Source organism: Tachypleus tridentatus, chromosome 2 (assembly GCF_004210375.1).
Source record: "Tachypleus tridentatus isolate NWPU-2018 chromosome 2, ASM421037v1, whole genome shotgun sequence".
Lineage (NCBI taxonomy): Eukaryota > Metazoa > Arthropoda > Merostomata > Xiphosura > Limulidae > Tachypleus > Tachypleus tridentatus.
Genome location: NC_134826.1, coordinates 66,157,285 through 66,171,855, shown reverse-complemented (window position 1 = coordinate 66,171,855; position 14,571 = coordinate 66,157,285). Strand labels below are relative to the sequence as shown.

Sequence of the window (14,571 nt, the reverse complement as noted above, 5' to 3'; positions counted from 1 at the left end):
TGGTCTGTCATACTATACTGCAAGTTGATAGGACAACACTAAGTAGAAATGGTCTGTCATACTATACTGCAAGTTGATAGGACAACACTAAGCATTTTTCATTATCAGTACCTTCTGATTGAACTAAGCTACACAGGTTGACTTTATGTATTCACTTGTAAAATGCAAGAGCTGCATAAAAATATGACTATAATTTTTTCTCTGAAATGAGACTTGATCAACTCATCAGTCAGACAAAACCATACAATTACCTATCAATAACTTTTGATTCAAGCAAGCTACTGAGATAGATTAAACTTGTATTTTAAATTTGGAAGTTCTACTACAGCTTCATGCAGTTCATAAACTGTTATTTTGCCAAACAATGATAAATTTATAATATTTTACTTAAAATTAGGTTTAAAGCACTTAAAAAGCAGCAAGTGGTTTCTTAAAACTATATCATATAAAGTATTTTAATTCAGTGAAAATGAATTAATATTTTCTTGTTTATGACACTAAACACTAATTATATAATAATAATAATAAACTGAAAATACAATGGAATCAGTTATAAAGTTGCATTGTTTTATTATTTAAAAAAAATTTAGGCAAATAATACCCTTCAAATAGTTAGGCTACAAGAAATGCATATAAATGAACAAGTGTTCTAAAATAGATCATGACAATTTCTTTCAATATCATTGTTCAAATGTGTTTTACAATGAACAAGCACTTGTGTGGTTTTATATGTTACCATATTTATCTTGGGCACATCTTATTTACCCAATAATCTATCAAATGTAGATCTATAATAGAGAACTAGTACTGCATACATCATATTTTTGTTTAGCCTTTTCTTGCCAAATTGCCCTCTTGTAATCACTTCATGAAGTTTAATTGGTTTTATCTCCGTGTTATACAGAGAGTCTAAACTTGTAACTGACTTCAACAAAGAACGAGATTTGCTGAAGAAGATGGTGGACTCAACTCAGTCTCTTCTGAAGCAGCAAGGAGATGATATCATAAAGAAAGATCAAGAGGTAAAAAAGTGAAACATGTAAAACTGAAATACAGAATAACTAAGATTTTCTTCAGTACCTATATGACTGTTTCAGTTCTGTAGTCCAGACATCAAATTTCTATCAAAGCCAGAAAACAGATGGGATGATGTTTAATTTTTGGACTTTCTTTGTAAGCATTTGTAGGTCTAGTAGTATCTGTTACTTTGGTAAAACTGAATTAACTTGCAAGCAATGTCATCGTATGCCTAGCAGCATCTATTACTTTGATAAACAAAACAATTGTGAAACTTCACACGTTATGTAGTCACACCTCTAACTATTTATATGTGCTGCTACCTTTGATGTAAAGCAATTAACAAGTGAATAATGTAAATATTAAATCCTAGAAATATGAGTGTTTTATTTTGTTAATACACTTTATTTATATAAATATGTGTATGTATATATTTATATCCTCTACATGTATGTATTCTCATTAGGAAAACTTTTGAAAAACTCTTATCAGAACCAAAATTACAAAGATTAGCAACGAAATTAGAACATATTGGAGATTTGAAGTACATATATCTTCTGGCAATGCTGTTGATCTTATAAGTAGGCACTATGTCTACATTCTGTATTTACTATGCGTAGCAGTATTTAAGATATTCAGTTTTCCTTTTGTGTTCTTAGGGTTTCTGTATTTATGTTCACTGAAAGAGGTGATTTGTGAGTTCTTTCCAGACAACAAAGTTTTATGAATATGTCTCATAGTGCATATATTAAGATGAACTAATGGTGTTTCCCTCTCACAGCTGACAGTTTTGCAGGAACAAAATTTTCAGCTGCAGAACAGCAAGATTCTGTTACAGGATGTAGAACAAGAAAAGAAACAGTTAGAGAAAAAAGTTGTGGAGATCCAAATGGCATTGGCAAATTTACAGTCCAATGATAAGATTGAAGGTAAGGAATATAGAATATAATAAATTAAAAACAGAAACAGATATGACAGTTGGTAATTCTTGCCATAGTCATACTACCAAAATAATAGTTCTCTTGGAAGTGATAGAGAACCTTATTCACCCAATCCTAACTAGTAGAGGATCCTTAATGTGTTTCTTATGATTCAACAGTAACTGGATCAGTACAAAGTGCTTCTGAAGGCACTGATTGAGTAACAGTGGTAGTTCTGATTTGAGCTACCAATTGAGAGCTGACTTAGTATTTGATCACTATCACACTGGATACACAAGTATCTTGATACACTTATGACTTTGTTACTTACTAATTTCTGAGAGTTCATCTGTGGTGAATGTTATTGATATATGAACCTATGACACTAAGAAGAATATTTCTTACAGATACTTCACTGTTTTGAAATTTTGCACGACTAATTACACAAGTGTTCGAAATATTTTTTCCTTTTAATTTACCACGGTAAATTAAAATAAAATACTTATTCAATATTGCAGGATCAGAATTTAAGAAAACCCAAGAAGATAATAAAGCTTTGGAAAAACAGGTAAAAAACAAGATAACTGTGGATATCTTGATGGGATATATAAGGATTCATTAAGATTGTTGTGTTTAACTTTTATATATTTTTTTGTCATAGTCCAATGTATACATGTCACAAGAACTGTACAGAATACACTTTCCAAGATTTAAATAAAAGACAATCAGGTGATCTTGTACTGTGTATGTGGTTCTTATATTTTATACATAACTCTTGTATAATAGTTCTATAGAAGCATACAACTCAAAGATACAGCAAACTAAATCCCAATACTACCTAATAATTCATTGAAACTGGAAATAATTACACATAACTAATCAACTCTTGTTTGATTAAAACATTTAATAATCTACACAATGTTGTTTAGTAAGCATAAACAAACATCAAAACTTATTATTCAAACTATTCTGTTGCAGTTGTTAAAAACAAGTATTCTAAACAGTCATTTCATGTCAGTGAAAGTTAGCATATTAAAATTTGTCCTTGAAACTATCCTATTGTAGTTGTTAATGTACCTGTATTCTTCATTATCAAAAGCTATTAAACAGTCTCGTATCTCTTCATAATAACAACATGAGCTGATTCTATGTTGTTCTTTAACAGGCTACCAGGTAAATATTAGCTAGAGGAAATAAAAAAAAACTGTAGGAATTGCTATTTTGATTAATGTTCTAATACAGCTTATAGTTTTAAGTACTATGATTTTAACTATTTGCTACAGTAACATAGCTATACTTTATGCAGATAACATTTTAATTTTGTGAGCATGTCATTTCTTAGTTTTTAATCTCTGGTGTTTACAGATGGAGTTTTTGAACTCTGTGATTGTGGATTTGCAAAGGAAGAATGATGAGTTAAAATCCAAATTAAAGATCTTAGAAACTGGAGAAGCTCTGGATGGTGGAGATTTGAAATTGTGAGTGTGGTATTATGATGACTCTTTACTAGCTCTTATGAACATAAACTGTTTTAAAAGGAAACATGGTTCTTTCATTGTGTGGGTTTTTTTAAGTGTTCTGGTGAATATAAGTTCAATTTCTATAAAAATATATTTTATTTCTTCCTTAACATTTATAAAAGCCTGTACATTGTTGTAATATATAAACCTATATTTACTTGTGAGGTTCAAAAGGAAATGCCTTGTTTATGTACTATGACTGATAACATAAGATAAACTTAGTGGTACAATTTGATATCTAATCAGCCAAGCAACTGAATACACAAATAGCTAATATTGGTCCAAATACCTTACAAAGCTAAATTGACTCAATACCCATTCACTACTTCTATAAACTGAGAGTAGAAGAAAAACAAAAAACACTAACTCAATGCTTCACTGATTCCCATATTTATAATCTACTCTTGTCTCTCCCCACATGTAACAGACTTTTATAACATCAAATTTAGGACTTTCTAAGCCTGTGCTTCAAATTTTCTCAATGTCATGTGCCTACTAGCTAACATAATAATTAAAACATTGAAATTATAGTTTGCAACAATATTATTGTGATGTTTTCTAGTGTGTTCTTTTAGATCAGTGCTTCCAACTCCATAAATCATGAACATCTAGAAATTGAGAGGTTTGCAAGAAAAATTTAGGAATAGCACCCCACCCCCAACACTTTCGTGGTTCTAGAGTTCTTACCAATATTTTAATTTCCCTTTAATTTATTAAAATATTTACAGAAGAAAATATCTCGATGCAGAACCAGATTAAAAGCTATCTGTTTCTTCTGTTGAGCTGAAATTTAAACCAGTGTTCTAGTTTTTTGTTTATTATTATTATTGTTTCATTAATTATATTTCAATTTTCCTGGGTACTAACATATGGCAATCTCACAGACTCAGATTTTATTGTAAACATGTTACATACTTGTTATAGAAACTTTTTATTTTTAATAAATTCAACTTATCACTACTTAAAAGGGAATTTGTTGTGAAAACTGTTATTACTCAAGGAGTTTTCAAAGAGAGAAAGGTTGGAAACTGTTGCTTTATTTAATAAAGTGATATGAAATCTAGTCCACGTAATGATAACTAATTTATTCAGCTATTCATTAAACATTTACTTCAGCCTTGTTTACATGTAGGCCTAATTTCATAAATAAACATTTCAACATAAGCTCCACAGGATCTAGTTCTTATGTAAAGGTCAAATTAGGAAACAATGTGCTTTATAAAATTGTATTTCCAAGTACATTAAAACCATATTTACTTATAGCAACCTGTATAATACATAACTAGAAACTGTAGCCTGTAATCCGTGAGGTAAGTGATGAGAATTGTGCTTAAAATATAAAAATATCCAAAGTTACCAAAGTTAAAAGATATGTGAATGTCAGTTTTGAACTAGTTGGCAATCCCATATAGAGGCCAATTTGTTCACTGTTAAATTATTAAAATGAGTATATTTTGAGCTAATATTTCACCTACCAATGATGCATTATTAAAAGAAAAACACTTGCAGGGATATAACAGGATTTCAAGTTGTCTGGTAGATTCTATAAAAGACAGAATCACTAATTCATATAATCTATATACATCTGTTCTTAATATTGTATTTAGAATTTACTAAGATTTTTATCTTGTATCAATGATATTCCTATTTGCAATACTTCATCTTTGAAGATAGTACGGATTAATCAGTAAAAATGGTTTATTTCAATCCAAAGTGAAAAAATAATTTGGCAATAAATTAAATCAGACGTAAGCTAACTATGAATTTTCTTTGAAGGACAACTTTCTCACATTTCTTTTATAAGGGCTTAATTATATATCTTTCTGTTCATTTGCTGTAAAATGGTATTTTACTATTTCACTGTTGTATGTGTATAGGTGTAATGTGACATATGTATAGGTGTAATATGATGCATTATCTTGGGTAATGCTTATTAATTGATTTATTACTCAAAAAAGTTTCAAATTTAAATTTGGTAATTAGTAGAACCAACTTTTATATTTTTTACAGCATTAAAAACTGTACTTGACATCTGTTCATAAGTGATTCATTTGTAAACTTTTCTGGATAACTGGCATTATTTAATCTTTGCATGACACACATATTATTATTATTATATTATATGCCCCCAATGTTTTACTAAAATTATTTTACCCTTACTTTACCTTTAATATTTTTATTATCTTCTCGTAATCAGTCCCATAGTGGCACAGTGATAAGTGTGTGGACTTATATCATTGAAAACCAGGTCTCATTACCATTGTTGGGTACAGCACAGATAGCCCATAATATAACCTTACACTTAACTACAGACAAACAAAGTTGTTATTTGTGGGTTCAACCCCATCACCAAACAAGCTCATCCTTTCAATCACGAGGGTGCTATAATGTGACAGTCAATCATTTTATTTGATTAAAGTAGCTAAATATTTAGTGGTGGGTGGTGTTGATTAGCTGTCTTCCCTCTAGTTTGTCACTTCCAAATTAGGTATGACTAGCACAAATAAGTTCTCAAATAGCTTTCCATAAACTTCAACAAATTAACACAAATCCATCCATCCATCTGCATGAAAAAGTTTGAAGGTTAAAAAATGAAACTTTGATTGAAGACAGTGAACTGTATTTAATTACTTGTTACAGGTTTTATACACTTGTTGAAATGTTTGTTTAGTTGCTTTGCTATTCAATAGAATTTGTCAATTTCTTATTTTATTGCACATTAGAAATGGAATTAATGCAGTAATCCCTCCACGGTTATTTTGTGACATCTGTGACATGTTTGATCTCCATGACACAGAAGACTGCCCTCAGCAAGTTATGGATGAGAAAGTTCTACATTCACAACACCATGGTAAAAGAAACCAGGAGAGACCGTATTGTGAGGACTGTGAAGTGTTTGGACACTGGCAAACAGAATGTGACAGTAATGAAACTTTCTAGCTCAGAAAGCAATGACTTGCTGTTCTTGGTCACAAAACTTATTTCATGTTTTCTGTTAATAAATTTAGCCACCCATTTATTTGTAACTGCATGGTTGTGATGGGGTTTGTACAAGCAAAACAAGGCAATTGTGATAAAGCTGTCATATAAATATATTTTATATAATAAATAAAAAAATAATATTTCAGAGGTTAATATTACCTTGGGTAGTGTATCATAAATAATCTAAAGAGGAGCCTTTACAAGAATATAAGTTTAATGTTAGACTTAGCAGTAACTCCTTAATATTATGTTAATTGATGAAATGAATATATCATTGTTTTAAACATGCCAGTAATGATGGATACACCATTCCAAGTTTCAATAATAGTATAGACTAATTATTGCTTATTTGAGAGCATTAAAACTGAATAACAGCCTCTGTACTTGTACTGTTACATATCTGCTTTTTCTCTGAAAAAAAAAGAGAGGTCCTGACTCTCTTACATCCAAACTCTGCTCCTTATGTTTTTTGTACTACGGATTATCAAAGCAACTATTGCAAGAATGTTTATCAGAAAACGCATCCCAGTTGCTTGAATGAACACTTAAGTGTTTTACATTCTGGTTTCACTTGTTCAGTCATGTCCGATAACCCTTTTTTGTGGAATTAAAAATGTATATTCACTAATTGTATATTTGGAAAACAATATAAGATCAAATCATCAGTTGCTTGATATGCACTGTTAAAGTAAAACCTATAGTTTGATGTAAAACATCATTCTAAACAGGATAACACTGCTGCTTTGAATTGTGTGAATCAACAGTGTACTGTCACTTGAGATATCAAAATTGAAACTGTGGCCTCGAATATACTAACTGTGATTTGGTTTGACACAAAAGTCGTATGAATACACACAAAATCCTTTTTTGGTTTTGTAATTTTAACAGAAACTGTTTGCATAATTCTCGTATTTTGTATATTATTTTTAAAAAATGGATTTTCCCAAAATGTAGGTTCTTGAGTTCAGTTATTACCAAAAATGTCTGACGTTTTTGTTCAAGTTATTGTGTAATAAGAAAAATATTCAGAATGATTGAAAGAAAAGTTAATAATAAAAGGCTGGGAACTGTGAACAATATGTTAAAAAAAAAAGTGTAGCATTACTTCTCAAATTGTGACACATCACTTCCCAATTCTAAGCTTTTTCTAATGTGTAATATTTTTGAAATGTATGCTTCATTTAGTGTTTTAAATATAAGTTTTTTTATAAGTTGTGAAGTGATTTTGCTGTAAAAGTTTGAAAATAAAGTTAAAGTATTGTACAATGAGTATGCGATGTATTAAACAAGTTTCTGATTCTTTATTCTAGCACAAATAAACCTATAAATTGATAGAAGGTAAAACATGGAGTAAGCAAAATTACAGTAACAGGTGAGAACAGTTAATTTTAATATAGCTGTTACCTTTGCCACTTTTATCATAATGATCAATTTTTTTATATGTTTGATAAATAACTTGTGATCCGAGTAGGCTACATACTTACAGCTAAACTAAACGTGAACATGGCTGTTGGTATACTTAGTTAAATGTACTTATATGTCTGTTATAAGGATGAGCAAGCATTCCTTCTTCATTTGGGTACAATATTCTTGTCAGCTCAGCATGGCCAGGTGGGTTAAGGCGTTCAACTTGTAATCTGAGGGTCACAGGTTCGAATCCTGGATGCACCAAACATGCTCGCCCTTTCATCTGTTGGGACATTATAACGTGATAGTCAATCCCACTATTCATTGGTAAAAGAGTTGGCAGTGGGTGGTGATGACTAGCTTCCTTCCCTCTATTCTGACACTTGTAAATTAGGGATGGCTGTCTCAAATAGCCCTCGTGTAGTTTTGCACGAAATTCAAAAACAAAGAAAAATTTTTGCCCATAACACTATATCATCTCCTGACACTTACCTGGCTTAAAAGATTCATGTTGTGTTAAATACAAAAAACAAAGCTAACAATGTACTCTTGGTTCAGTGCATGATACTACAAAATTGTCATCTCTTGGTTTAGTGGATAATGTACAAAATTGTCACCTCTTCCTTCAGTGGATAATACTACAAAATTGTCACTTTTTTATTCTTTGTAATCTCTTGGTTCAGTAGATAATTTTTACAAAGTTGCCACATTGTTCAGTGGATAGTATTGCAAAATTTTCACCTCTTAGTTCAGTGGATAATACTAGAAAATTTTCAATTCTTTGTTTAGTGGGTAATATAACAAAATTGTCACTTTTTTCAGCAGATGATATTACAAAATTGTCACTTCTTTGTTCTTTGTAATCAGATGGTTCAGTGGATAATACTACAGAATTGTCACTTCTTTTTGTAATCTCTTGGTTCAGTGGATAATTCTATAAAATTGTGACTTTGTTCAGTGGGTAATATTACAAAATTGCCACTTCTTTGTTCTTTGTGACCTCTTGGTTCAGTGGATAATACTATAAAATTTTCATATCTTGGCTGAGTGGATAATAATACAAAATTGTCACTTTGTTCAGTGCATAATGTCACAAAATTGTCACCTCTTGGTTCAGTGGATAATACTAGAAAATTGTCACTTCTTGGTTCAGAGGATAATATAACAAAATTGTCACTTTGTTCAGTGCATAATGTCACAAAATTGTCACCTCTTGGTTCAGTGGATAATACTAGAAAATTTTCAATTCTTTGTTTAGTGGGTAATATAACAAAATTGTCACTTTTTTCAGCAGATGATATTACAAAATTGTCACTTCTTTGTTCTTTGTAATCAGATGGTTCAGTGGATAATACTACAGAATTGTCACTTCTTTTTGTAATCTCTTGGTTCAGTGGATAATTCTATAAAATTGTGACTTTGTTCAGTGGGTAATATTACAAAATTGCCACTTCTTTGTTCTTTGTGACCTCTTGGTTCAGTGGATAATACTATAAAATTTTCATATCTTGGCTGAGTGGATAATAATACAAAATTGTCACTTTGTTCAGTGCATAATGTCACAAAATTGTCACCTCTTGGTTCAGTGGATAATACTAGAAAATTGTCACTTCTTGGTTCAGAGGATAATATAACAAAATTGTCACTTTGTTCAGTGCATAATGTCACAAAATTGTCACCTCTTGGTTCAGTGGATAATACTAGAAAATTGTCACTTCTTGGTTCAGAGGATAATATAACAAAATTGTCACTTCTTTGTTCAATGGATAATATTAAAAATTGTCACTTCTTTGTAATATCTTGGTTCAGCAGAAAATTCTACAAAATTGTCACTTCTTTGTCATTGGATAATACTACAAAATTGTCACTTTGTTCAGTGGATAATATAACAAAATTGTGACTGCTTGATTAACATGATAATATTACAAAATTGTGACTGCTTGATTAACATGATAATATTACAAAATTGTCACCTCTTGGTTTAGTGGATAATGCTATAAAATTGACATCTCTTGGTTCAGTAAGTTAGAGACTTGGAGAAGTAATTACCAAATCCACCCACATTTTCAGTTTCGTTTGGCTTTATTAATGTAATATATCTAATTAATTGTTTATTCCAAAGTATGTGCCTACAGAAAAAAAATCTGACTATGAGTATTGTTAAGCTCTTCTATAATTGTTACTATTGGCAAGTGAGAATATAGTAACATTTACCGAAAAATGGATTTAGTATAGAAATTGAAAACGTGGTATGTCAGTGACAAATTTATTAGGGTGGCTTTAAAAAATGTGAATTTTTAAACATTATGTATGAATAACAATGAATGAACTTTTATTAGTTTTAAATATGGTATCATGAATGTAATTTTTTGACAGTTGTTATAAGTAATAGTTCCAAAAAAATTAAAATGATAAACATAACACCGTTTGAGTAGTCTAAGAAGCTCACCTGTACAAAAGATTACATCAGGTGATCATTCATTTACTTAAATTCAAAACTACCAGTGTCGCAAATTACCGAAGGAATGTAAAATGGTAAAAACATTAAATTGTACTGCAAGCATTGTTTTGTGGTGTGTCAACCCATCAAATATGTCCAAGGTTTATGTTACGAAGCTACTAATTGTGCCCAATACTTTTAGCTGTGAAGAAAGTTATAGGTGTGAACATAAACCCAGTATTCGGTATAATACAGTCGTGTAGATGGTGGGTGCTGTTGATTGGTTGTCTTTCCTACGGTAAGCTATTAAAAATTAAATTTAAATCTGTAGGGGACTCGAATGTGGTCATTTAGTATACCGTTACTAGATTCTGATCAGGTTGAAAATAACTAATGAATGTATGATATTTTCAACTGTGGTATAATGTCTTACAGAATGGATTTATTTGTTTTATTTTCCTATTAAGTTACAAACTTTTATATCATAGCTCTGTCATCTCAACCGATTAGAGATCTAGCTACAGTTTCGGACTCAAGAGATCAAATACTTTTGACTGATTTATTTGACCATGCCTAAGGTCTCTTAGATTAATTTATTCTAATCCTGTCTAAAAGAATTTCAATTTGAGGATATGCTAATAGAAATCCTGATGAATAATAAAACTGAATAGGGAGTACACATTACACATACCTCAAGTTTAGTATTGCTGCTTACAAAAATATAGCTAATGAAACAGGGGAAGAGATTAATTAGTTTCTCCTTAAAATAATTTCAAGTGCTGCAGCTATTGAAGACTTCCTCGTCTTTTTGTTTTTTAATCGAATTTTAAAATGGAATCCTGGGCCAAATTTATCATTTAAGCCATTAGTATAATATTTGCTTCTGGAGTTGCTTTTGTCAGCGAGTTTTGATGTTAAAAAAAAAATACAATGGCCATTTCGCTCTAAAATAACTTCGAACAGACGCTTATAAAGATTCCCGAATATGTTGTAAGCACAGCGAGATGCTCAAGGCTACGTCGCTATAAAGGTCACAAGCTAGTTTTCCTTCGTTCTTATTTGAAATGAATCGGGTAATGGGGATAATGAACTATCAGCATGGTTATAACACCCACATAGTGCTTGAAAAACATTACAAGCCCCCGGTTACGGGGTAGATGGGTACATAACCTATGAAGAGAGTTTTTCAAATTAATAATAACTAATAATATTCTTGGAAATAAATATGTATGTCGACAACTCGGATACTTCTTAACAGTATTAGCCCCTGTAAAGTGCATTCAGTATTTGTTTTTGGTACAGGGACGATACTGTAACCGCTACAAAATTCACTCAGTATTTGTTTTTGGTATAGGGGTGATACTGTAACCTCTACAAAGTTCACTAGTGTTTGTTTTAGGTATGTCGGCGGATCTGAATTTTACATTATTACGACCTCTAATAAAAATATATGGACGCTTATATGACCAATGGTAGATAGTAATACGAAACATTCTTCATTGTTTATCACGAGATGGAAATTACACAATGTAACAAAATTTTTACTTTTCCTTGTTCCTGGACAGAAAGTGCTATTTCCCAATTGCTTATACCTAAAGTAAATGAAACAGATCTATTTTTCTCTTCAAACTTTACTTTTGTGACCTGGGTAATGAAGTTTTCAAATTTACCCATTTTTCCAGAACATTACAGGTAGATTCAGTGCTGAATAGCTGATAGAGAATTTTCTCGAACTTACAAGAATTTTCAAGAACTTTCTAGAATGTTGTATAAGCCTCAAAGCTGTGCTGCTCCATAACGGGAATAAGTATCCGTCTCTCCCCCCTGGCTCATTCGGTGCACCTCAAAGAGGAATACAATAGCGTCAAGACCTTGCTAGTAGCCTTGAAGTATGATGAGTATGGCTGGGAGCTTATGGGATACTTCAAAATGGTGGTATTCCTGATGAGTCTCCAAGTAGGCTTTACCAAGTTTCCTTGTTATCTTTGCCTTTGGGACAGCAGGGGCACCGCAGCGCAGTAAAACAGGAATCACTGGCCACAACGGACCGAGTTCTCTGTGGGGAGGCACAATGTCAAGTGTGAGCCACTAGTGGACCTCCAGAAAGTGTTGGTCCCACCACTGCACATAAAATTGGGTCTTATGAAAGAATTTCTCACAGTTCTTGATAAGGAGTCTGCAGCCTTCAAGTACCTTCGAGACTTCTTCCCCAATCTGTCGGAGGCAAAGGTCAAAGCTGGTGTCTTTGTTTGACCATAAGTAAAGAAGATCCTGGAGTACACAGAATTCCCCAAGAAGTTCAATGGGAAGAAGAAAAAAAGTTTGGAGCAGCTTTGTCGCAGTGGCCGAGAATTATGTGGAACTGGTTGAGGCTCTGGTGAAGAATTACGGTAAAGTGGGCTGCAAGATGTCCCTGAAAGTCCATATCCTTGGCGCTCATATTGATAAATTCAAGGAGAACATGGGAGCATACTCATAGGAGCAAGGCGAGCGCTCCTGGGTAGCGGCGTATAACGAAAACATGATGGGAGACTATATCTGGGGGCTGATACGTGAAAGTGTTTTACATTACAGTCGCCAATCTCGGAAACTACTCATTTCTAAACATGTTGCTTCATTTTTATATAACTTTAGTATAAATACATGTAAATCTTGATTCACATGTTTTATTCAGACCTTATGTAAATGAAAATGTGCAAATTGGCCCGTTTTTACAGAGGAAGTAGGTTAATTTCTAAATTTCATTATCCAGGTCACAAAAGCAAAGTTTGAAGGGAATAATGGCCATTTTCTGTACTTTTACAACATAAGCATAGTAACACATGCTATCCAGGAACAAAACTTGTGTTACATAGTGTTATTTCATCGTCATACATTCACACAACTTTGAGGTTTTCATATGATAATCTAACTAAATTTATGTAGGTGTGCTTTATAATTCTGTATATATAAGAAATGTTACTGTTAAATGTGTAGAGCTCTGAATTAATGGCAAATGGTGGTGTGGTATGCGTAAACAGTACAAACATGCGGTCGTGCTCTATAACTTGCATTTACGTGCCTATAAAATACTTTTAAAAGGAGGAAAAATCGACCTTAAACACGGTTAAAATGCGCCATCCTCAATGAAAATTTTAAAAATAAAATTTGTGTTGGCATGCCTCACTACGGTTTCGCCCCATATTTCCTTCTTCTTCAATTACCCGGTGAGATAGTGGTGAAATTGCGGATTTACAATGCTAAAATCTGGGGTTTCATTCTCCGCGGTGAACACGACAGATGGATCAATGTGGCTTTTCTCTAAAACAACCAACCAACCTTTACCGCCCCTTTCTTTACAGATCTTTCCACATGCCCCTACATACCAATGAAATAGATTTCCCAATTTTAACTTTTGTACCGCCCCCTTCCAACGTAGAATCATCTTTAAACATCAAGGACTTAACACTGTGTTAGTAACTGTCGAAAATGTTTTCAAATGTTATTTATTAATATTCTGTTTTGTTTTAATTAGAAGTAATTAAACTATCTTCTTTCTTTAATTAACTTAAAATATTAAATAATAATAAGATAAAAGATTAATATGGTATAGTACATTTGCGTGAATTGTATCCATCTGTACAGTTTGTGATAGGCAATGCATTATATTAGTTTTTAATGAAGTTTAATCAAGAAACCTCATTGGTAGAAACCTATTTAGTACGGACGGTTCAACAAAAACTACACAAAATTTTTCTACGGTTCATATCAAATAAAGAACACATTAAGTAAAATACTTTGTATGAAATTGTCTAAATTTGAGAGTATAAACCATATTCTAGTATGTGGACTACGTCTCATAATTAAAGTTTGGAAATTTTGCAACCTAAAAAAATTCTAGAAATACTACGTCAGACAACACGAAGTCTTTAAGCCAAACAAAGGCATTATAATTAGCGTATTCCGAAAATTAATGCAATTTGATTAAGCATCGCCGCTTTGAGAAGAAAAATATTATGGGATATCAGTGATACCCCTCAGATTTTGTTTAACTAATAATACAATATTTAAAATCTTTGGATTTTCTTCTATATATCTCAATATTTCGGTGGCATCATAAGCACAGAGAATACTGCCCAGGTGGGTTAAGGCGCGCGACTCTAATCTGAGGGTCGCGGGTTCGCATCCCTGTCGCACCAAACATGCTCGCCTTTTCAGCCGTGGGGGCGTTATAACGTGACAGTCAATCCCACTATTCGTTGGTAAAAGAGTAGCCCCAGAGTTGGCGGTGGGTGGTGTTGACTTG

At 32.1% G+C, this 14,571-nt stretch overlaps 1 pseudogene across 1 annotated transcript in view; it reads left to right on the top strand.

Moving 5' to 3' along the window:
* The window catches only part of LOC143244063 (CAP-Gly domain-containing linker protein 1-like), a 99,232-nt pseudogene extending 91,507 nt beyond the window's left edge, over positions 1 to 7,725 (top strand). Inside the window, exons 21-25 of the transcript XR_013024885.1 lie at positions 905 to 1,022; positions 1,799 to 1,946; positions 2,456 to 2,505; positions 3,303 to 3,415; positions 6,181 to 7,725. The product of XR_013024885.1 is annotated as a CAP-Gly domain-containing linker protein 1-like (transcript). The remainder of the gene's footprint in view (positions 1 to 904; positions 1,023 to 1,798; positions 1,947 to 2,455; positions 2,506 to 3,302; positions 3,416 to 6,180) is intronic.
* The last annotated feature ends 6,846 nt before the right edge of the window (positions 7,726 to 14,571 follow it).